Source organism: Gorilla gorilla, chromosome 13 (genome assembly GCF_029281585.2).
Source record: "Gorilla gorilla gorilla isolate KB3781 chromosome 13, NHGRI_mGorGor1-v2.1_pri, whole genome shotgun sequence".
Classification (NCBI taxonomy): domain Eukaryota; kingdom Metazoa; phylum Chordata; class Mammalia; order Primates; family Hominidae; genus Gorilla; species Gorilla gorilla.
In genome coordinates this window covers 106,349,468-106,374,865 of record NC_073237.2, presented here as the reverse complement: position 1 = coordinate 106,374,865, position 25,398 = coordinate 106,349,468, and the positions used below count along the sequence as shown (strand labels likewise).

The window sequence follows — 25,398 nt, the reverse complement described above, 5'->3', positions numbered from 1 at the left end:
TAGCCTATGAACAACCTCCTCTTAGCCCTGCTGAAAAGTCAGTGGCTCCAATCACATCTGGAAAATGTTAAGGTGTTATTTGATGAATATATTTACAGCTTGGGCTTTCTGTGAAAGAAACTGAAGACAGTGTGTGTGGTGGGGGTCAGCAGTGGGGAGGGGAGGAAAGGAAGGAAGCTGCTGTTGCCTTTTCTGCAGCAGCTGATGAAAGGGTTGTTTCTTTCCGTTACTTGGAGACCCACTTCTTACAGGAGTGACTGAGAGGCTTCCGGGTTTCCCGTGAATGAGGAGAGATGTGAGTTTCATGTTTTCCTCAATGAGGGATACTGAGCGCCCTATCAGGGAGCCCTCGGAGGCTCTTCTCACCAAAGGCCCTTTTCACTGGAGATTATTTTGCAAGGTAGTCCCCACCCCAGAATAAACCAAGCTAAAGGCCACAGAGGGAACTCTGGCTCCTGCAAGCTGAGATTTCTAGGGTAACCGATTCTGCTAAAGACAAAAGCAAGCCTAGTTTTTCAGTTCTTTATAAATTTGCTGTGTCCCTCTTGGTTTAAAAATAGTTCCAGATCTTGGGTTCACGCCTGGTGAGCAGGTCATGGCAGGGATCAAAAGCCAAACACCACTGTGGACCAGCAGAATCCACTATACTGAGGCAGAGCCCCAAGAAAAGAGAAAACAGTGCCAGATGCATTTGTGGTTAACCCTCTGTCTACAGATGATTCTGTGCCTATGAACAAAGCTGGCGAGGGTTTCCTTCCATACCCATGGGACGTCCAAGAGACAGGCACCACACATTCCCCCCAAAACCATATTCCCCCAGGCCACCCTGTGAATGTGGTGAGTTCCACAGCATGGAAACAGAAGGCTAGCTGTAGACCACAAGACTGAGTCTCTTGAACAAATGCTAGATGGCTAAGAAACGAGGTACCAGAATCACCGAGTCACTTGGTTCTGTTCTGGAAAAGGGCACACAGATTCTCACAGACACACTTGCACCATCTTCAAAGCGTGATCTGCCACAGACGACTCATATAGCTTTGCACTATATGTGCAGGACTGAGCGTCCTCTTTGCCTCTTAGCACAAAAGCTGAGAGTTTTACAAGATTTGCAAAAAAAAAAAAAAAAGAGAGAGAGAGAGAAGCAAGACACCAGTTTGAGCTCGGCTGCCTACTCTCCAGCAAGAAAGGACTCCACAGCACATGACAGACTCAGAAAACCTCCTCCATAAAGACACTGGCCTCAAAAAAAGACCCCTGTCCTTTCAAATTAGAAAGAAAAGGACACGAAGATAAGTCAGCAGACTCAGCTTACCCTGCCCAGAGCGCGCGCCTCAAACCTCCTCAGTGAGAACCGCCTTTTTCCAGACAGATTCCTGCGTGCACCCTGGCTCAAGCTGGACAAATTCCTCCTGAGCCTCCTGACGGAAGACTGTGATGTCACCGTGGGCCCTCCCTCTGCTCCCTAAAAGGCCATTCACACAAAGAAGGACTTTAATCTCCTTCGGAGAGGCCTGGCCCCTCCCTGGCTGGCCGGAGCTGGAGGGCAGCGGCATTCCCAGCCAGAGCAGGCCCGGCCTGCTCCTGTCACGCTCAAGGCTGAGCAGGGAGGCAGGAGCTGGCAGCGTTGAGGTGAATCAGTTAGCATTGATGTGAATCAGCTACCGCTGTCTTCTCGGCAATTCAGAGGTGGGCCCTGGGACAAGCAGGGAATTGATATCCCAGCGGTATTGAGGCAGCAAAAAATCTGAAAGACCCTGGAGAAATCTCCAGTTAGACAGACTTTTCAGGACAGCCTGTGGTGTGTGCTTGTGCGTGTGTACATGCATGTGGTATGTGCATGTGTGCATGTGTCTGTGTGTGATAACAAATGCTCACCACAGAACATTTAGAAAATAAAAAATATTCATTACCCCTCCAATCAGAAAAAAAGTTAATATTTTATTTCATTCCATTGTCATCTTCTCAGAAATACATATTTAATATCATTGAGACCAGACAGTAAATGCAATTCTGTGCCAACTTTTTTTTTTACTCATATCATTTCACAAGCACTTTTTATGTTATTTAATGGCCCTTGTAAGATGTGTTTTAAGTGGCTACATTATAGTCCATGCCAAAGTGGACAGATGCATCTGAAGTCTGAGATGAGTGCTCTAATTTCAAGGAATATCTGGAGGAAGTGGCTGCACCATCCCATGGCTAACAACAGTCCTCTGCCATCAAGAAAACAGATGCGCATTTGCCTTGAGTAGAGACATCAGTGTCACCTCAGAATAGGGCCCCCAGCACTACACTAACTCTAACGGGGAGTTGGCGTGTTTATCAGTGCCCCCTGCCTGATAACACCCACTGGCTCAACTCTGCCTCCAGATTCCGTCCACCTCATTCCCTGGAACTCTACGTTGACCTGGAAAATTTAGGGCATAACTTACGGGCAGAACTAGAAAGTCAGTCAGAATTCCAGGTCAGTTCAGTACCATGAAGTAGTCACTTTTTCAGTAAGATTTTAGAGGTCAAAGAGAACTGAGATTTACAGTAAACTGGGGGAAAGATGACAAACGCCACACATGGTTCTGTGGGGCCAGCTCATTTGGGGTCAGTTTTAGAGCAGTTTATCCTGGTGAGCAGCTGAAAGATGCAACAGGGTTCACCTGTGGTGTGCACACCAGCCAGCATAGCAGTCCTCCTGGGACCCTTCCAAGCACACGAGTCAAGGAAGGGATAATCAGAGTAGATGGAGCCCAGGAAGGCTCTTTTGAAAAGGAGGCTAAAAGTAGACTTTACAACTATTTACAGCATCTAAACAACATTTTCCATATGCTAAAAACATTTTCCAAATTTATTTAGAAATATTGGGGAGTTCCTCAGTGACTGACTTGGTGGTATCAAGTCACCAGGGAGCTCCAAGGGAACTCCGAATTTATGCTGCCCTGTGGAATAATTGGAATGTTCTGTTGTGTAGCCAAAGGCACTTCAAGATGCTACTTAGTCATCTAAAGTAAAATGAGGCAGAAATCACATGCCAATGGCATTGCTCTGCTTGAGAATGAAGAACCAGGGAAGGACTTTGCATTATGAGGTGCCCTCGACCAGCGATGCAAGAGGGGTACCCGGGACCCACTCCATTACCACACCTGCCCCTCCACACCCGTGGGAAGATTTGTTTTAGAAAAAGGTTTTAAATCTGCCCTATTCACAAGAGACAACTGTATGTGCTCTTAAAGTACTATTTTCCAAGGAGTAGGTTTGCAAATGACCTGGTGTCTCAGAGACGCCAGAGTCCACTACACACACAAACACACATATGCTCCACCCACACACAGGCACACTGTTGTGTGTTGACTTGAGTCATCTCCACAAGTTCTTATGTTGAACTCCTAACACCAAGGACCTCAGAATGTGACCTTATTTGGAGATGAGTCTTTACAGAGGTAATGACATTTCAGTGAGGTCACCAGGGTGGGCCCTAATCCAGTATGACTAGGGTCTTTAGAATAAGAGGAAATGTAGACACAGAGATGTGCATAGAGGGAACACAACTACTTATAAGCCAAGGAGAGGGGCCTGGAACAGATCCTTCCCTCACAGCCCTCCAAAGGAACCAACTCTACTGAGGATTTTGTGCTTCTAGCCTCCCAACTGTAAGACTATAAATTTCTGTTGTTTAAGCCTCCCCCCACCAATGTGTGATACCTTGTCATGGCAACCCTAACAAACTAATCTATATACTCACACATACACACCCATGCATTTGTATTTGTGCATGCACACAAAAACACACACATTCACACAGTTGCCTGAGTCTCCCCTCAACCCAAGCTGCAAAAATAGGGTTGAGGTTAGGAAAATACTCTATGGCAAAGTCACAGTTAGGTACTCCAGAAAAGTGGATTATACTCAGAGGCAGAGGGAGACATGAAAACCCAGCAAGCTAGCCTGAGGCTGCAAAAGCATAAACAGAGCCATCCCACACTTGATGACAGTGGAGTCTCTAGAGAGAAATGACCAGAGTAGAATCCAGCAGGTAACATCTAGCTGCAGCTCACACCTCTACACCCTTTAAGTGTAGACTCTGAGCTTGGGGTGGGTTTTCTGAAAATAAATTTGCACTGTTTTGCCGTCACCTGATTTCGTTAGTTTCTGAGGGTGCCTTGCCCTGGGGGAAAAGAAGCCATTTTGAAACTTGGTCCTGGTTGACTGGGAAGTAAACTTCAATTTATGAAAGTCTAGCCACTGGGGTTTAAATACAATTGATACCATTATGATCATCATGCAGCCAATATCTATGGTGCTCCTACTGTGTGCCTTGTCTGTGCCACATACCCTTCTATACCTTCTATTTAATCCTCCCATTAATGGCAAAGTGGGGATTATCATGCACTCTGCAGAGGGGAAGACCCCAGCCAATGGCAGCCACCTACCCCCTAGGGTCACCCCACTGGTTAGGAACAGAGTTCTGGCTAGAAGCCATGAATCCCCAAAATGCAGCAGTGCTCACAGAAGCCGCACCAGGCAGCTCAGGAAGGAGCAGACCCAAGAAGCGTTTGGGCTAATGCAAATAAAAGAAAAAAATCTTAAGGCCAGGACCAGTGGCTCACACCTGTGAAATCCCAGTGCTGGGAGGCTGAAGCGGGAGAATCGATTACTTGAGTCCAGGAGTTTGAGACCAGCCTGGGCAACGTAGTGAGACCTTGTCTCCACAAAATTTGAAAAGTAGCCAGGCTTGGTGGCATGCACCTATAGTCCAGCTACTTGGGAGGCTGAGGCAGGAGGAACTTGAGCCTGGGAGGTCAAGGCTACAGTGAGCCATGATCAAAAAAGAAAAAACCTTAAGAAGTGTCTGTAATGTAAGGCAGCAAGAGACGACTTTGAAAGCGTAGGCCAGCTGCTAGGAGCTTTGGGAAGGCCTCATTTCTCTTCTAGGTCTTAGTTTTCTGGTCGGTAAAATGAGATCCCAGGTACATAAACCCTCACAATTCACTTCTCCTAATCTCTGTAAGTTCTGTGCTTTTAGCATGAACTTTGGGAAAAGGTGAACTCATTTTGAGTGGGCAGAGTCTCAAGAAAGCCTGCGAGAGGATAGGAGCAGCAGCTGCCTTGGAAACCAGGTGATACTTTTGCTGAGAGGGATTTTAAGAGTTCGCAGAAGGAGGCGCAGCTTATAGACAATCCCCTTGTCAGAACTTTATCTCTTTAACGGAAGGATTTTATTCTGCTAAATGTAACTTTCCCATTTGTGACAGTCACCAGTCACCTTAGTGTGACAGAAACTTCCAAAAACAGGTTTGAAGGGGTCAGGAAGGAATGAGGCCCGCAGGGTAGAGAGGCTGGCTTCAAACACAGTTAAGAGCCAGCCCATTGCCTGGAATTGCAAAGTAGCAGGTGCAGGGGAAAGGGTGGCACTGGGAAGGTTCCCCTCCCTGCTTCCTGGTGCTTAGGGAAGCTGGGGCAGCTTTTCAAGCTGCTCCAAGGCCCAATTCAAGGCACACAGAGAAGGAAGCCTGGGCCTCACAACCGCCCTTCCTCCTCACATGCCCAGTCTTGTCCTCTCCCTCCTTACCTTTCAGGTAGGTTCCTCCTCCAAGCCCCGTCACCAAAAGACCCTACATCTCAGCATGGAGCCAGGTCTTTAAAACAATTTGCCCTTACATGTGAATCAGATGGGAATACTTACAATTTAAGACAGGAGTTTGTTTACCCAAAGGAATCCCTGATTGGAGTAAAGTGTGGGAAACTAAGACACACTTAGCCCTTAATTTATTAAGGGGAAAATGATGAGAAAAGGCAAACAGAAACAGCAACTCTCTCTAGAAAGGCTTAAAGAAAACCCAGACCTGGTAATGCTTCTCCGGTGCTCAGGGCACAGAAAGCTACAGAGCAGAGGGTTGAGAAGAATCCACAAGAACATATAAACATATGGACCCCTCAGCTATGTCATGCACCATGATCTCATTTATTCCTGTTAGAAATATTATTTGAAATACTATTTTATAAAAAAAAATAAATAGTTGTCAACTCCCGGCCTTCACCCTCCCCACTGCATCCTGCAGTCTTTCAGTGTTTCCTACAACTGTCTCCAATATTGCTGCTCAAAAAGCAGGCTTTCGGCCCGGGCGCAGTGGCTTATGCCTGTAATCCTGGCACTTTGGGAGGCCGAGCCAGGCAAATCACCTGAGGTCAGGAGTTCAAGACCAGCCTGGCCAACATGGTGAAACCTTGTCTCTACTAAAAAATACAAAAATTAGCCGGGTGTAGTGGCACATGCCTGTAATCCCAGCTACTCGGGAGGCTGAGGGCAGGAGAATCACTTGAATCCAGGAGGCAGAGGTTGCAGTGAGCCGAGATCGCACCACTGCACTCCAGCGTGGGCAACAGAGCAAGACTCCGTTTCAAAAACAAAGGGCAGGCTTTCAGAGAGAAGAGGGTCTGAAGCCCTAATGTGTGTTGTATTTCATTCCAGAACCAAGTGAAGCTACTGGTGACATTTAAGGGAAAGGCACTGAGAAGTCTAGCAGGCCAATAAAATGTCCCCATCCTCTGACATGCACCCCATTTCTACCCCGAGTCTGTTGAGTTCCCTTGTCAAGGATCTTAGACTCAAAAGACGACTCTGCTGTCTGCCTCAGGCATGATATCTCATCTCCTGCAGGAGCAATGGCACCATCTTGTTGCATTGGGGAGGACAGAGTTTTAGAAGAAATGTATCACAATCTTATTTATAACAGTGAAAACCTACAGGTGATGAAAATGTGTAGTCTAAGTATCAGCATCTGAAAATTTTGATTTGTATAACTAATAGAATGCTATGCAACCTGTGAAAAGGATATTTATCATAATTGCATGACAACCTGAAATGATGCTATATAAATAGGTATGTGCAAAAGGGGTGTAGAGTTCAAGTTAAGAATCAACTTTGGCATCCGACAGACCTGGGGCCCTTCTCTGTAAAATGGCATAATACCACTGCTAACTTAGGGAGCAGTTGTAAAACATGACATGCTCACCACAAGGTTTGCCATACGGTAAAATGATTCAACCAATGGTGGCTCAAATAGAAATAAACTGGGAAAATATTCACAACTCACGTTATTATAATGGCTTGATGGTGTTAAAATATAAAAGACCCTTGCAATCAATAAAAAAGGTCAACAACCCAAACATAAAACTAGACAAAAGATATGGATAGACGGTTCACAAAAAGAAATACAAACTATTCTTAGACATACAGAATGACTCTCAATCCCATTTATAAAAAAGAAACACAAAAACTACAAGTTTTCCACCTATATATTAGTTATCAGCATGTAATGAGAGAGGTACCCTCATCCAACTCCATAAAGTTGGATGGCAATTTGGCAATGTGGACCCAACTTTAAAATACGCAATGCTTTTGACCCAGTGGTTATACTTCCAAGAATTTATACTACAACCGTAGAAGCACATGTAGAAAATGATCTATACACAAGGATCTCCAATGCCGCAATCTTTGCAATAATAAAAGACTAGAAAGAACCTAAATTAATAGGGAACTGTTATCTTCTTTTTCTTTTTTTTTTTTTTTTTTGAGATGGAGTCTCACTCTGTCACCAGGCTGGAGTGCAGTGGCGTGATCTTGACTCACTGCAACCTCTGCCTCCCGGGTTCAAGCAAATCTCCTGCTTCAGCCTCTCGAGTAGCTGGGCCTACAGGTGCCCACCACCACGCCCAGCTAATTTTTGTATTTTTAGTAGAGACGGATTTTCACCATGTTGGCCAGGATGGTCTCGATCTCTTGACCTCATGATTTGCCCACTTCGGCCTCCCAAAGTGCTGGGATTACAGGCGTGAACCACTGTGCCTGGCCTGATGTTTTCATTAAATGGAATATCATACAACCTTAAAAGAACAGAAGAACTCCCAGCTCTATGATAATTTATATGTAGCAATCTTCAAAATCTACTAATAAATGTATGGAACATTTTATAAAGAGCACGTTACCTTTGATGTTAACAAACATGAATATGAATAATCTTATATGTATATATTTTTATTTGTATATATGTAGGTATGTGTGTATATATATTTGCATATTCATAAGCTATCCCTGGAAGGACACATAAACTGATCACAAAGATTTTCTCTGGAATGGGGAAGGGGGTCACTGGACATCAGGTGTAGGTAAGCTTCTATTCACTGTGTTCTTTTCTACACCTTTCCAATGTTAGAATATGTGCATATATTAACTTCTGAAAAAAGGAAGTAAGCATTTAAAAATACAGAGAGACAGGTGGGAAAGCACTAAAAGGAAATATGGCACTCCTGATGGGTGATTAGGCACCTGGAGGAGATAAATTCACTCTCTAAAAGTCAAGAAGGCTGGGCGCAGTGGCTGATACCTGTAATCCCAGCACTTTGGGAGGCCGAGGCGGGCAGATCACTTAAGGCCAGGAGCTTGAGACCAGCCTGGCCAACGTTGCGAAATCCTGTCTCTACTAAAAATACAAAAAATTAGCCGGGTGTGGTGGTGGGCTCCTGTAGTCCCAGCTACTTAGGAGGCAGAGGCAGGAGAATCACTTGAACCTGGGAGGTAGAGGTTGCAGTGAGCCGAGATTGTGCTACTGCACTCCAGCCTGGGTGACAGGCAAGACTCCATCTCAAAAACAAAAATTAAATTAAATAATAAAATAAGGATATCATTTGTGTGTGTGTGTGTATATTTCTGTATATATACATGGAATATATATATAATATATATTCCATTTTATAAAAAGATCAGTTCCCTATTAATTTAGGTTATTTCTAGTCTTTTATTGTTGCAAACACTGTGGCATTGGAGATCCTTGAATATAGATCATTTTCTACATGTGCCTCCATGGCTGTAGTATAAATTCTTGGAGGTAGAACTACATATACACACACACACACACACACACACACAAAACGACATATATATATGTATCTTACACTATATATATATATACTTTATTCTATATACATAGTTAGCTCTCTCTATAGTTCTGTCTCTCTCTCTCTCTCTCTCTCTCTCTCTCTCTCTATATATATATATATATATATAGCTTATCTGTGGCTGCTGTGGTTTCAATGTGTCTCCCAAAATTCATGTGTTGGAAACTTAATCCCAAATACAACAGTGTTGAGAGATGGGACCTTGAAGAGGCGATAAGGTCATGAGGGCTCTGACCTCATGAATGGTCAACCCAGGAATGGATTCACTATCAAAGTAGGACTGGCTCTCTCTTGTCTCTCACAGGTTGTATGCTCTTTTGCCCTCTGACCTTCTTCTATGGGATGAGACAGTCTCCAGAAATGTAAGAGCCAAATCTCTATTCTTTATAAATTACTCAGATTCAGGTATCCTCTTTTAGCAGCAGAAATTAGACAAAGACAGTGGTTAACCCTGGAGAATAGGAATGGGGAAACTCAGTGCTAAAGGGGTGATGAAAAGCTGAAGTGGAGTCCATGGTTTTTATTTCATAGAGATGTGGATTATTGGCAGGGTACAGTGGCTCATGTCTGTAATCCCAGCACTTGGGGAGGCTGAGGTGGGAAGATAACTTGAGCCCAGGAGTTCGAGACCAGCCTGGGCAACATAGTGGGACCCCATCTCTACAAAAAATAATTTTAAAAAATGAACCGGGCATGGTGGCATGAACCTATAGTCCCAGCTACTTGGGAGGCTGAGGCAGGAGGAACACATGAGCCTGGGAGGTTGAGGCTGCAGTGAGCTGTGATCACACCACTGCACTCCAGTCTGGGCAACAGAATGAGACCCTGTCTCAAAAGGCAAACAAACAAGAAACAAAAACAAAACAAAAACAAACAAAGATGCATATTACTGAGCATGTATTAGTATTGTAATTGGAAAAGCAAGGATTGAGAGTATCATACATAAATTAAAAAGTTACAAATTCAAGCTTTAAATACATTTAGACTTTTAAACGGCCAGGGCTCATCTACTTGTTAGGTTTTACAGCACCTCTGATCTCCATTTTCCATCCACATATTAAAAAGTGAGGTCTTTAATCGAGCCACAGTGAACAAATGTGTACCAAAACTTGGCCATCTCTTGAGGAGGTTTTGCTTTCTGGCTGTAATTTATTATCTGTTTAGGAGTACTCTCACTCTACACAGCTGTATGACAATATCACCTTCCGTTTTCACTGAAGATGAGTTATTGGCTCACTGCTATACATAGACATTTTCCTTCCAAGAGCTGCCTATTCCCAGAAAACTTGTGAAACACGCTGTGAGTAACCAGATTCCCCCTTGGGAATCAAATGTCGTAGAATTTCATGAACTATGTCACAGACAGAATATGTCATAGGAAAATCCCATTGGATTGATCAGTCAAGTAGAGAACAAAAAATAGGAGGCCGGATTATCCATTATTCTAAGCAATAGTCATTTTTTTTTTGTTCCATTTAACTTAAATGTGCAGGAGAGTCAATCTAGTAATCTCCTCACCTACCTACAAGGTGCGCGCGCACGCGCACACACACACACGCACACACATGGGTTCATTAAATTTGAGTCCCATTTTTTCTTTTAGTATTTTAAAATTTTGAGTAGTTTTAAAAATAATATTTTGGGTTTGTTCAATCTAGTCTTCCATAGGCAAAAAGCACCATATCTCTTATTAATGTTTAAAGTGAATGCTGGGGTTTGGAACAGAATGTAACTCTGCACTTAGGCAATCCCAAATTCCATACCGATTATGTATGGGATTCCTACCCTTCCGTTACTCAATTCCTATCCATCCGGTGGAGCCTGAGGGTCTAAGGTCAGTGGTGGACTCTATGGGAGCTGAGTCCAGGGAACAGAACAGGTCTCTCTTGTAGATTTACCCACCATGTTCTTCCCTGCTCAAAGGCAGGTGTTACATGGCAAACCTTCACTTCTCCAAGACAATGTTCACAATGCCAGAGGAGAAAGAAAAACCATCAGAGATGCTTTTTCGATGAAATCATTGGTGAGTTCTAAGAACACTTAACAAAAGGACCTACCACTTTCCAACAGGAAAATGGTTTGATCTGATGGAATCAGCTACCTATTGATTGCAGGGAAACTGGTGGAAGGTTCTAAAAGGTTTAGAGATCCCTGCACAGAACCACCCCACCATCGTGGATATCAGCATCACTGTGAATTGCCACCCACTCTGGGAACTCGTGAATAGTCTTGTCTCAAGTTTCTTCAAAAGCACAAAGCCTCATGTGAAGCCAGGCTGTGCAGCAAACAGAACTCTAATCCAATTCACTCTGACACACTCTGGCAGGAAAAGAGAACTCGAGGAAAGTCCAGATGGTCAGTCTGAGAGTCCTGCTCCACTAGGGTTAAGTGGTAATTCTGGATCAGGACAGGCACTGGGGACACTGGCCTGATGAGAAATAGGACACGGCAGGCAGCCAAGGGGCAATGAAGACTCGAGCCAGGGCCGCTAATTTTTCTCCCATCTCATGCAGCAAACGGATGCCACTCTCTACAAGGGATTCTGAGCATGGTACCAGAGGTGCACTTGTGGTTTAAAGAAAAAGATATTTGCCCTTGACACTGACAACCTGACCCTGGTTCTGACTGTGATTCTGCCCCAGCCCTGGACTTTAGCCAGAACCAGGGGGACCACATGGATTCACACCTCTCTTGCCTACAGCTCTGCTCTCCCAAGCCCACCCTGGACCAGCACTGCTGGACCATCCTCTGGGAAAAGTTTAGGCAGCCAGACTCTGGGAGCAGCTGAGGGCTGGTCACCTGTTTCCGTCCACTGCTTTTATGGCTCTGAATGCCAGGAAGGAACCTCTGCAGGAGAAGGAAAGCATGGAATTTCTGCATGTACCACTGGGATGCATGATAAGCATAAGCCAGCAGGGATATGGGGAGCAGTGGAGAGTCGTGGGAGGGTATTTTACTTTGTGCAAAGAAATGTGCTCCTTCTCTTAATGCAAATGAAACCGACTACTACCTTCTCTCATTTATGAAGAATCTCTCTGCCTGACTGTGGAATCCCAGGAGCAGAGCCGGATGGTTGAGAGCCAATAAGTAATACTGATTAGGGAAACAGGATGAAGTCTGAGAACCAGAAACAAGAAAGGGATCGCCATTTGCTTGCAAAGCCTCTGCTTCATCCTGTTTACCCTCCAGAGACCCTCTTTGATCCCAGGGCTGCCTGCTGTTGACTGTTTTGCTGCCATAGGTTTTAGACTCTTTGTTCTACGTTTGTTTATATGTGGTAAAGTGATACAGTGGGAAGTACACAAATCTAGAGAAAAGAAGGTCAGGGTTTGTGAATCCTTGGGTATCACAAACTGATTGTGTGATGCTTATGCAAGGGATTTTCTCCTCCCTGAGACTCTGGGTCATCATCTGTTAAATGGGTATAATAAGTACTGAAGTGAGTCAAATAGTGCCCCGCCCCAAAATTCATGTCCACCCGGAAACTCAGAATGTAACATTTGGAAATAGGATCTTTGCGGATATAATTTGTTAAGATGAGATCATACTGGGTGAGAGTGGGCCCCAAATCCAATGACTGGTGTCTTTATAAGGGGAAGAGAGGGCATGCAGATATACACACAGAGGAAACTCCATGTGAATCTGGAGGCAGAATTTGGAATGATTCATTTACAAGTCAAGAAATGTTACACATTGCTAGCAACCACTAGAAGCTAGGAGAAAGGCATGGAACGGATTCTCCCTCAAAGCCTCCAGAAGGAACCAACCCTGCCATCTGTAATTTCAGACTTCAGGACTCCTGAACTGTGAGAGAACAAATTGCTATTGTTTTCAACCACGTAATTTGTGAGAATTTGTTATAGCTGCCCTAGGAAATCAATACACCTACCTTCTGAGGCTGTTATGAGGATTTCCAAAAGGACAGAATGTGAAGGCAGCTGGCCCCACAATGGGAACATGGTAGGACTTCAATGCCAGGTAGTTCACCATTGCCCTCTACTGTGGCCACAGGCTAATTATAGCATTTTTCGAGCCTTCTCAGAGGTGGGTTGCCCCAAGATATTCATGCTTTTTAAAACTTGTAGACAGGGCCGGGTATGGTGGCTCACGTCTGTAATCCCAGCACTTTGGGAGGCCGAGGCAGGTGGATCACCTGAGGTCAGAAGTTCGAGACCAGCCTGGCCAACATGATGAAAACCCATCTCTACTAAAAATACAAAAAATTAGCCTGTTGTGGTGGCAGGCGCCTGTAATCCCATACTCCCAGCTACTTGGGAGGCTGAGGCAGGAGAATTGCTTGAACCCGGGAGGCAGAAGTTGCAGTGAGCCAAGATTGTGCCACTACACTCCAGCCTGGGCAACAAGAGCAAAACTCTGTCTTAAAAAAAAAAAAAGTCCAGGTGCAGTAGCTCACTTTGGGAGGCCAAGTTGGGCGGATCACAAGGTCCACAAGGTCAAGAAATCGAGACCATCCTGGTCAACATGGTGAAACCCCATCTCTACTAAAATTACAAAAATTAGCTGGGCGTGGTGGTGCATGCCTGTAGTTCCAGCTACCCGGGAGGCTGAATCAGGAGAATCTCTTGAACGCGGGAGGCGGAGGTTGCAGTGAGCTGAGATCGCGCCACTGCACTCCAGCCTGGTGACAGAGTGAGATTCCGTCTCAAAAAAAAAAAAAAGAAAAAAACAAAAACAAAAACAAAAAGACAAACAACAACAACAAAAATAAAAACCTGTAGATAAAACAGAAACAGCAAAGGAATACCTGTGGAATAAAGGCATATCAACCAGCAAAGGCTGCAGGCTTATCGACTGCCCAGCTGGAGCAGAAGCATACATGTATGCTGTTGTACCCAGAAGCCAGGTTACAAAGCCTGTCACAGAGCTGGCAATGGGAATGTACCTTGTCAAACTGGAGAAGGAACAAAGAGCCCGAGAGTCCTCAAAGGCATTAGCAACTTTAGTTGATGATGAGGTGCTCATAACCTTTGTTGAGCATTTATGATATGCTGGGCATTAGACCATGCGATTTTTATGCATAATTACATTTATTCCTCAAAACAAGTGTAGGAGGTCAGTACTCTTGATAGCTGTAGTTTACATATCAGGAAACCAAGGTTCAGAGAGTTTTAAGTGACTTGCCCAAGGGCTCCAGCCATAAGTGCTAAAGCTGGGATTGAACTGGAGGAAAATCTGTCTCAGGGCCTTTAACCACTATCTTGCCTCTTGTAGATACAAAGGTGGAAACTGGGACAATCTCGACTGGAAACTTATCAAGGAAGACCGGCTTCAAGATTCTTTTTCTACTTTATCATATACTCTAAATGGGTCCTAGAACTATTTGCATGTGCTTGCTGGCTTAGCTGGTATGCCAGTTTCCTTGACAGGAAATATAGATGATATGGATGATGATGGTAACAATTATTAATTGAATACCTACAATGTGTAGACATTTACATACATTATCTCAATAAATCCTCATGGCAACTCTGTGAAATAGGGCTAATCCCTATTTTGTGGATGAACACATTGAAGCTCAGAGCTTAAGTAATTTGCCCAAAGACACAAAACAAGGAGGGGCACAGTTGAGAGCCAAGCCCTGGCCTGTCCAGCTCTCCAAAGCCCACTATAAAGAAGCACATCTTGACATCCTTTTTGCTCTTCCAAAACACATGATGTGTCATGGCTCACTGAATCTAAGAATTCACTTTGAGCTCTTAGCTGTATCTCGGATGGTAATCTTCAAGGGCTGTGTCTCCCACCTGTACCTGCTTAAAGATGCCTGGAGTTCTCTAAATACTCCAGGTGAGTGACTTTCTCTTCAGCTGAGTGGTTGGAATTCTCTAGATAATGTCTGGCCACTCCCAAGAATGACTGTTTGTCTTATATACAGGTTCGAGCACAACAGCAGGGATCCTACAATAGCAGAGAGCTGCCAGTCCGTTCTGGCCATGGACCCCTCCCCAACATGCAGGGCAGAAGGTGGGGATCTGAAAACAGGAAATGACAGGGGCTGGGTGTGGGAGTGGGGGCTTCAATGCTGCAGGAACACAAGCAACAAACATCTCAAGCTGTGCAATGCTAGAAGGCAGCTGGAACCAAAACGTTGACTGGAGGATGATGCAGTTTTGTCGTATTTTAAAATGTTCATCCTTCCATTTTTTTCCTTTAGTTTTTCTGAGCATGCTGGATGCAAAATAAAAATAAAAATAAAAATAAACATGTAGCCCTGAACCATACTCTCCACATTGGTGATCACTTGCAAAACCTCAGAATTGGTGCAGATGGTGCAAAATTCCTTTTTCTCATCTTAGCAATTCATTTTGCCATTGGGGATGGGAAAGCAAGGCAAAGACTTTATCTGCAAAGGCTGTGGTGGTGGCAAGGGGTTTGCCAGCTCCCAACTTAGTCAAGTCCCCTCAATTTCACTATGCAATGCTGCAATGCACCATTCAGCATGTCATCATTTCAGTAACATGGCTCAACTTCTTATGAAAAACATTATTTAAAAATTACTTCTTGAGGCCAGGTGTAGTGGCTTATGCCTGTATTTCCAGCACTTTGGGAGGCCAAAGCAGGAGGATTACTTGAGGCCAGGAGCTCAAGACCAGCCTAGGCAACGTAATGAGATCCCATCTCTACAAATAATTAAAAGAAATACCCGGGTTTGGTGGTGCATGCCTGTGACCCCAGCTATTCACGAGGCTGAGGTCAGAGGATCACTGGAGCCTGAGCCATTGAGACTGCAGTGAGCCGTAATCTTGCCACTGTACTCCAGCCTGGGTGACAGAGCAAGACTCCGTCTCAAAAAAAAAAAAAAAAAAAAAAAAGAAGAAAGAAAGAAAAGAAAAAAGGAAAAAAAATGCTTCTTGATTTCACTCTGTAATTCAGGCTTAATAAATTTCTATAAGGCTAATGAATTTCAGAATTGGGATATGAACAAAAACAATATCCTGAGAGAAGGGCTGTTTAAAATATTTAGCCTAATTAGATTCATAGATCTAACTCTCCTTCCTCTCTTGTAAGCCTGGATCGCATCATTTGGAGTATTTAAGAATTCAGGAGCATAGGTCAGGCATGGTGGCTCACGCCTGTAATCCCAGCACTTTGGGAGGCTGGGGCAGGTGGATCATTTGAGGGCGGGAGTTTGAGACTAGCCTTGCCAACATTGTGAAACCCTGACTCTACTAAAAATACAAAAATTAGCCAGGGATGGTGGCAGGTGCCTGTAATCCCAGCTACTCAGGAGGCTGAGGCAGGAGAATCGCTTGAACCCGGGAGGCAGAGGTTGCAGTGAGCCAAGATCATACCACTGCACTCCAGGTTGGACGACAGTGAGACTCCATCTCAAAAAAAAAAAAAAAAAAAAAAAGAGTTCAGAAGCATGAATGCACCATAAACACCACGTCCACATCTAGGACTCCAGAGGTCTCAGGGGTAAAGAAAGTTAGGAGTGTGGTCCAGTCTGTAATCTGAACCCCAGCCACCCTAAAGGGTGCTCTAGATCAGCAGTGCCACTGTGGTTTGCTCTGGGTCTTCCTTCCCCCATCAAAGCTAAGAACAGACTTTTTCTGGGGATCTGAAACTCACCAAGCCCTGACCAGGGCACCATTCAGAAACCAAAAGAAGCCTAAGATGCTGCCCAACAACTAGGCCCTCAATAAATGTCCCTCGGACTATTTATTTATTCTGATTAAGAAAAAAGAAGTGTGTACATTTATGGTATGCAACATGATATGTTGAAATACGTATGCTTTGTGGAATGACTAAATCAAGCTAATTACTATATGTTACCTCACATATGTGTGAGGAGAACACTTAAAATCTACCCTCTTAGCAACTTTCAAGTACAATATATAATACATCATTATTAACTATAGTCACCATGTTGTACAATAGAGCTCTTGAATTCAGTCCTGCTGCATAATTGAAATTTTATACCCATTGACCAATATCTCCCCAATCCCCCTCCCCTCCAGCCACTCCCTCTCTCCAACATACTGATCGCATTTCCTTTGGATCTATACCCAGAAGTGGGATTGCTAGGTCATCTGGTACTTCTATTTTTAGTTTTTTGAGACTGAACTTTTTTTTTTTAAAAGAAACTCCTAAACCTGGAATTAAGGGGCCTGGCACCCTTTTCCTGTATCTGTCCCCTTGCTGGTACCTCCACATAGGCATGCCCTTTCCTCTCTCACTCCCAGGCAAATTCATCTATTTTCAGCAAGGGTTCAGGTTAAACCTGCTCCCCCTTGAAGTTTCCTGGTGACTGCCCATACCGCGGCAGAATTAGCTGCTCTGTGACACCTTGCACGTAGTTCTAGAAGACATACCAAGCTGTGGCAGAGCTCCCTGAGGGCAGGGTTTGCCTTCAAGAACTATTCATCAGTACTTGTCAGTCATGGGCTGTCATTACTGCCCTTCCTAGGGGCTAAGAATGTCACCAGGGAGGCTTTTGTGTTTCCGGGAGGGCTCCAAATACCGCACCCTGAAACATGACCTCCGAAACATGACCTCTGAACCTCAGAAGGCTTCTGAAGTTTTTCTTTTTATTTTTTTAAATGTTTCTTTCTTTCTGTTTTTTTTTTTTTTTTTTTTTTTTGGAGACAAAGTTTCCCTCTTGTTGCCCAGGCTGGAGTACAATGGCGAGATCTCGGCTCACCGCAACCTCCACTTCCCAGGTTCAAGCAATTCTCCTGCCTCGGCCTTCTGACTAGCTGGGATTACAGGTATGTGCCACCATGCCCAGCTAATTTTCTATTTTTAGTAGAGACAGGGTTTCTCCATGTCGGTAAGGTTGGTCTCGAACTCCTGACCTCAGGTGATCCACCTGCCTCGGCCTCCCAAAGTGCTGGGATTACAGGCATGAGCCACCGCGCCGGACCAGTTTCTGAAGTTTTAACAACGTACCACCCTGCTGCTTCGAATTACAGGCTTATTATTGCTAATATTCAATAGTATTGAAAAGTTTTGGGTTTTGAGCCCCATGGAGAATAACTCCGCCCTAAAATTTTCTCCTAGCACCACAGACTCTGAAATCTGTCAATCCTTTACTTCCCCCTACCAAAAACAATTTTTTTTTAAATGCAGGGGCATAATTTTGATACACTTTCTTTTATTGTCATGCAATATATAACTTAAATTTTGCTATTTTAACCATTTTAAGTGTACAATGCAGTGGCATTAATTATATTCACAATGTTGTGTAACCATTACCACTATTTTCAAGATTTTTTCATCACCCCCTAGACAGAAACTCTGTACTCATTAAGCTATATGGGTCACGATTTTTGAAACATTCTATGAGGCTAATTAGGAAACAGAATCTAGGTAAATGGATTGCACCCCTGTAGCAAACAGGAGAAAAAAGAGTGGTAGGCAGTACAATAGTTATTGATTATATTAGGGTAGTAGAATAACTACCCTATTCCATTTTCTAAATTTTTGGCAATTAATTTTATTATATCTTCTTTTTGGTCTCATCAGCGTACTAGAAAAACAAAAGGCAGCCAGGCGGGGTGGCTCACGCCTGTAATCCCAGCACTTTGGGAGACCAAGGCAGGTGGATCACCTGAGGTCAGGAGTTCAGGACCAGCCTGGCCAACATGGTGAAAACCTGTCTCTACTAAAAAATACAAAAATTAGCTGGGCGTGGTGGCGGGCACCTTAATCCCAGCTACTCAGCAGGATGAGACAGAATCACTTGAACCCGGGAGGCGGAGGTTGCAGTGAGCCAAGATTGTGACATTGCACTCCAGCCTGGGAGACAAGAGCAAAACTCCATCTCAAAAAAAAAAAAAAAGAAAAAAAGAAAAACAAAAGGCACAAAGGAAAAAAAAAATAACAGCAAAATAGCTTAATGTATGCAATTGATATTTTCCTGAAAAGTTGTAGGTAAATTAACACTCATCTGCCACTACTTGGAGTTTAAAAAATCAACTTATTTCACTTGTAAATCTCAAGCACAGAATTACAAATTTGCCTCATGTACACTGTGCTTACATTCACAATATTGTTCATATCAACTTACTCTTATAAAAATAGAGGTTCTGGTAGGGCATGGTGGCTCATGCTTGTAATCCTTAGCACTTTGGGAGGCCGAGGCAAGCAGATTGCCTGAGGCCAGGAGTTCAAGACCAGCTTGGCTAACATGGTGAAACCTCGTCTCTACTAAAAATACAAAAATTAGCTGGGCATGGTGGCAGACACCTGCAGTCCCAGCTACTCGGGAGGCTGAGGCAGGAGAATCGCTTGAACCCGGGAGGAGGAAGTTGCAGTGAGCTGAGATGGCACAACTGCACTCCTGCCTGGGCAACAGAGTGAGACACTGTCTCCCCACTCTAAAAAAAAATTAGAGGTTCTCCTTACTTTTTATTTCATAAATTAGCAATGTAATCATATTATGACCAACAATTCTTAAAGAAAGTAAAAGATACTTGTTTAGAAAGAAAACTATTATCATCTCCACCCCGACTCAATTGATCTAAGATCCTATTTCTAAACTCACATTTTTTCTTTTCTCTTATTTCTAAAATTTACTTATTATATATTACTTGTACATATTTATGGGGTACATAGTGATGTTTCCGTACATACAATGTATACTGATCAGATCAAGGCAATTAACATATTCATCATCTTGAACATTTGCCATTTCTTTGTGTGGGGAACATTCAGTGCCCATCTTCCAGCTATTTGAAACTGTATATTATTGTTAACTACAGTTACTCTATGGTGCTATAGGACACTAAAACTCATTTTTTAAAAAAACCAAACAACTAGAATATTTTTGCATCTTTGTTACCTTCTGCCTGGGTGGAGAGTAAGTCTCCCATAAGAATATATCCCCAGTAGATAATGTCAATCAGTGATTAACAGCTCAGTGATAATCCCTTCCCTGAAAAGTCTGTTTTCAGCTTAACCTTCCATCGGGCTAATTGATGACTTATCTTCCATTAGGAGTGCCTTGCACATCAAAGCATTGTTTGGGAACAGAGCAAAAACAGACTGGAGAGAGGGAGACCTCTTTCACCCTGGGGCTAATTGCTGGAATTGAATATTTCCTAATGGAGATAGGGGCTTTTAGTTTAATAAACAAGCCATTTGTTTGGGAACTGAAATGGCAATCCAATTTCTGGACTGTTGACGGATTTAAATGCACACATCCCCTTGTGCACCCATACAAAGCAACATTGCCTTTGTCCTTCAGACCTCTCAAATCCACTCATGGCTGGCTGGCATTCTCTGCTTTTCCCAACCTCCCACCTTACTGCACATGGGTCCTCTCAAGGTACCTGCAATCATGGAGCTGCACTGGGACAATGTAAGCATCAAGCTAAGCACCCATCACCACCCTCTTCTCATCATACTCCTTCGTGCACACCCACAAGGGAGTCGTCTCTTCCCTCTACCTAAAAGGGAAGGTTGTAGCCTTACACATCCCCCCAGCAACAATGATAAGACCAGCTTGAGGTGGTTAAGAGTATGGCCCTTCCCCTCTAGGCCAGCACTCATTTCACATATTTAGACGCTGCTCTTCTGAGGTTAAAATATTTTCTTTCTGCCAGCTACCTCTGGACCCAACTCTCTGGATTTCTTGTCTCCTGCATAGTCAGCTCTCCCAGGCTATAGTCACCAGTTCTCATTGTGTGGGAGTTGAAGCTGTGACCATCCTGGGTGGTCCCACTTGAGTCTCCAGCTCAGAAAAGGCTAACCTGATGGGCCCAAGGTTTTCCTCTCCAAAAATACAAAATCATGTTTGCCAAAGAAGCCAACTCTCACCAATGCAAAATTATGCAGATGTAGCCACTTACTAATTTCTAAAACAACACAGCCTCTTAATGAGTAAGGATATCTGTATTTATATTATGCAAAGTCAGAGTAGTGAATTTGGCTCTAACAGAAAGAATATGAAAAAGAAAATAGGAGCACTACATTAGACAGGATAAAGTGCGTATATATATATAAAACAGCCTAGACTGCCTTGCTTTATTGGTCAGACGCTTCTTTTCTTACAACATTACATTTAATTCCAAAAGACATTAGAATGAAAATCACATAGACTTAAACGCAAAATTAACTAGCTGAGGGAGCTTGCAAGTCTAAAAGGATACTTGTAATAAAGTTAGTTTTCTGTGGATATGCCTGCTGATAAATTTTATGTCCACTCACATTAAAAAGAAAAAGAGAGACCTACTTCCCTACAGTAAAGAGCGATGAAAAATAGTGGTACTTAGGCATCTCATTAGCTCTGTGGGTTAAGCACCAATGAACAGCAGGATATAATTAATAGGGTCAAATATCAGGGGTTTTAAATGGATTAATTTGTAGCCACCAAATGGACTTTATTGAAAATTAACTCCTAATTATTTCTAATGACATATATACAGTATGCGTGCACATGTTGGATAAGTAATGGGAGTCCTTTAAAATCATCACCACCTAATGTCAGTGACAAAACCTGCCCAAAACTTTACAGAAAGATGCAGCTTCTATCAAGTTCACTGAAGTTAATTCAATTCCCAAGTAGGATCTACAAAGCAACCAAGTTTTAAGTAGCAATAATATAAACAACTCTATGTTACCAGGAAACTATAACGTGGGAGCTTCAAGGAATGTATTATGTCACAAGTTCACTCTGCATGCTCTTTTCTGGCAAAAATTAACCCAAGGGCTTTCTTGCAAGCCAGTCTAAAAAGAAGACAGAGAACATATGCGTTTGAGCTTCTGATTTATTTGGCCTCTAGGTAAAACTCTTTAGAAAACTAACCATTAAAACATATACAGAGCTCTGCCTGAATTAACAGTCTAGAAAGGGGTTCTAGCCTCGTCCCTGGCCAACTTTGTTTCTCCTGTAAAATGGGGTTACTCTGTAGGATGACACTATATAATCTAAGAAATAATACCACTTAACCTGAGTCAATTTATCAATCTATTAACTAATATCTCAAGTCTGGAGCTTGAGTTCTAGAGAGAAAAGTTCGAGATAGCCTCTGGATGCATATGACACACCTGTTACCATTTTGTGTTTCTGTAACTCCAGGAAGATAGAATGAATGCTTTGAAGACTTCAGCAGCTTTATGAGATAGCTTGGAGCTATCATCATTATGTTTCACAGATAATTACACAAAGTAGAATTCAAGGTTTGAAATATTCTTACCAGGTGCAAACATCTCAAGTGAGTCCAGGTTTTAAAATACATTCCAACTGAGCGAAGAATCAGGTTTTGAAACTGGTTTCATTCCACATCTGTGAGCTTTGGCAGCCCTCTATCTTGAGTCTGCCTTCTTGGAATTCCTAAGCTTGGCCCATTCTGCTGATCCCAAATATTCAGGTCTGAGGGGTTTCTAGGCCAGTGAAGCTGATAAACTAAGGGCTTACACTAGCTATAAAAACCATCCTTCAGAACTTGATAAGACGAGGTCTCCAGGGTGCTAATGCTTATTTTTCAAGTCACTGGAACACAAGCGAATTAATTGTTAACTGTTTTTACCATGAGTATGTACTGAGAATGCAGAGATTCAAGAACTGCCCTTACAGTAGCTTCCAGTAAGGTACGATTTGTGCTGTGGGAGAAATCTTAAGCAGGACCTCATCTGGACCAGTTTCAATTTAACTTTCAATTTGTTTGGGGCTAAACATCTGAAATCCCAACAAAAATCTGGACAGAATCCAGTTTGCGACCAGACTGAACTCAAAATATGATACCTTACCCCCCCCCCAAAAAAAAAAACAGAAATCTTGTAAGTTTCCTAGGCTGTTCAGTTGCAGACAAAGAGGAAAAAGTAGAACTGTGTGGCCAAGTGACAAACAAACCAGCATATGGGGAGCTCCCTGGGGGGCACTCAGTAGATTCCACTGTTCCTGGAGGCAGACCCTTGAATGGTCCTAAAGAAGATGTGGCTGACACTCAAACCTGAAATGTTCCAGGGATCCCAGCATAGGCCAGAAGAGGGGGCAGGTGGATCCACATTCACGTGGCCAAAAGAGAAGTCTGAACAAGAAAGAAAGACAGATAGATATGAAGGATCTTTTGCCAACATAGCAAAGAATTTCTCCCTGTTCAAAGAGGCTCTGGGAACAAAGGCCCATCTAATTCTGGAGGTCTTGGCCTCAGATAGCATCTCAAATCTCAAACACAAATAAACCTGGTAGGGCAATGTATGTGTGCCACATGGATTCAAAAAAGGACAAAAATTCAGGATAAAAATTCCAGGTAAAGTAGAAAAATCAGCCAGAGGAAAAACTGCAAAGAAGATTTGTAGCAGCAGCCATACTCTACGTTTTAATTCCTAAGCAGAATACACATGAGGTCAAAGATGAAGGATTTATCAAGCTGAATCTTTGGAATTCCCCTCTTCTCTCCTCAAAGAGTCCTCCACAGGCTATTAACACTAAGAATGGCCTAAAAGTGTGGAAACTTGAAGTGAGAGGTGACATGCTCTCCTTGTAAATTTAACACCACCACTAAGAAATGTAAGCTGTTCACTTGCTTAGTGTCTCACTTGCTGCAAGGTTAGCACAAGCTATGCAGTAACTATGAGCTTGAGATCTGAGTACTGTGCTTGGCTTGGCTTTATTCATTCATTCACCAAGGCAACTGAATACCTACTGTGCTTCAGGCACTGTGCTGGGCATCGGGGACACAGGGTGGAGACTAGGCATAGAGCTGCCCTCTCAAAATTTATTGTTGTGAAAAAACAAAACAGAATTACAAACAAATGTAAAATTGCATCTATGATAAGCACTCTGAGAGTGCCTACAATAGGAGAGTTTGGGCTACTCAGGGAGGTCAGGGGAGGTTTCCATGAGGAAGTGAAAGCTGAGCTGCCCTCTGAAATCTGGGAAGTGAACTAAGTCACAAAGGGTGGGTAGAAGGCTGTTCCAGGTAGGAGAACCAGCAGGCAGAGACCCAGAGATGGGAGTGAAAGAAGTGAGGACAAGAGAGGACAATTAGCAATTGAAGCTGGAAATGCAGAGCACACACAAAACTGTCCTGCAGAGGCAGAAAGAGGCTGGGATGTGGCATCACTGGCTTCGGTGGCTAGGATGGGGTAAGGGGCTTGAGGAGGAAGAAGTGTCTGAAAAGGCAGATGGGGCCAGATCATGTAGGTTTGGGTCTTAAATTTTAAGTGTCATTGAAAGAAAGCATAAGGGATTGGGCTGGGGAATGACGTGGTCTTGTTTTTCTGTCCTAATAGTGACTTGCTGGTCTACCTAAGCCTCCACAAGTCTAGGAGTTGAGCATCTGTTTCACTTGTACTGGGCCCTGGCAGTGCCCAATGGGGAGGAGAGGGGAGGGGAGGAGTGGAGAGGAGGAGAGGTCCAAGCAAGGACTTTGGGATAACAACTCCATGGCCCCAGAAAAGCCAGGCCTAAACTAATTTATTTACTTTTGAATGTCTCATCTTTTTTCTTGGCTTAGTCTTTCAAAATCCAGCTCTGGAGGTAACACAAACAAAAAACATACAAGGCCAACAACACTGGAGGACAAATATATTCTCTGCTTGATAAAGTTTATACTCTAATATTTAATACATATTCATAAATCCCTGTATTATTTCTGAACACATTACATCTAACAGCTCAGTAAATATTGTCTAGAATGCAGAAGTAAGCCTAATCCCATTAAGCACTATTCCATTAATAAGGATATTCCTGCTTTAGATGGTGTCAGATTAGCAATGGAGGCTGAAAATGCAGAGGAGACACAAAACCGTCCTACAGAGGTAGAAAGAGGCTGGGATGTGGCATCAAGATCAAACCAAGATCAAAAACTGGTTTCAAATCTTGGTTTTGCACCTGTTCACTGTTAAGACAAGCTGCTGGACCTCTTGGAGCCTCAGCTTCCTTATCCGAAAATGAGACAAGAGTGTGGTCCTTGGAGTGTCACAGTGCTAAATGAGATCACATATGCAACGTGCACAGTGCAGTGCCCATCAGCAGCAGCTCTCATGGTGGTAGACGCATTGGTGGTGGCAGGAGTAATCTGGGAAGACATCCACAGCTCCTTGGGGACCAGTGATCCAACAGGCTGCCTCGTAAGTGGGTCATATGTTATATCCAAAAGGAAAGGGAACAGTGAAAAGGAAAATGTTTCATACAGAGGATTTCCCAGATTAACCTCTGCTGAAATTCCCTTACTTACATTTGAAAGCATGCAAGCAGCTGCAGATGGTTTCAGGCTGGCCCACAGAAGCCAGCTGTGTTTCCCCTCCAGAGAGGCCGTGGGAAATGACAGCAACAGCTGCCCAATGATTTCCAGTGAAAAAAGGCGGCCGCTGTTTCCACCTGAAAGCACGTGGCTTTCTTTGTCTGCCTTGGCCTGGGTCATCCATGGAGACGTGCTGATATATTTCCCTAACCTCTACTTGTCTTTCAGCCCCTGAAAGCGTGTGACTACCTTTGTCTGCCTTGACCTGGGCCATCCATGGAGACTTACTGATATTAAT

The 25,398-nt window shown here is 43.5% G+C and overlaps 1 protein-coding gene across 7 annotated transcripts in view; it reads right to left on the bottom strand.

Annotated features, from left to right (window-relative positions):
• The window catches only part of PALM2AKAP2 (PALM2 and AKAP2 fusion), a 533,118-nt gene that overhangs the window by 45,520 nt on the left and 462,200 nt on the right, over nt 1-25,398 (bottom strand). Inside the window, exon 1 of one of the 7 annotated variants that reach the window (XM_055351794.2) lies at nt 1,313-1,457. The exons of the other annotated variants lie outside the window; for them this stretch is intronic. The gene's annotated coding sequence lies outside the window, so the exon portion shown is untranslated. Of the gene's footprint in view, nt 1-1,312; nt 1,458-25,398 lie in introns of those variants that run through there. 7 annotated transcript variants of the gene reach the window in all.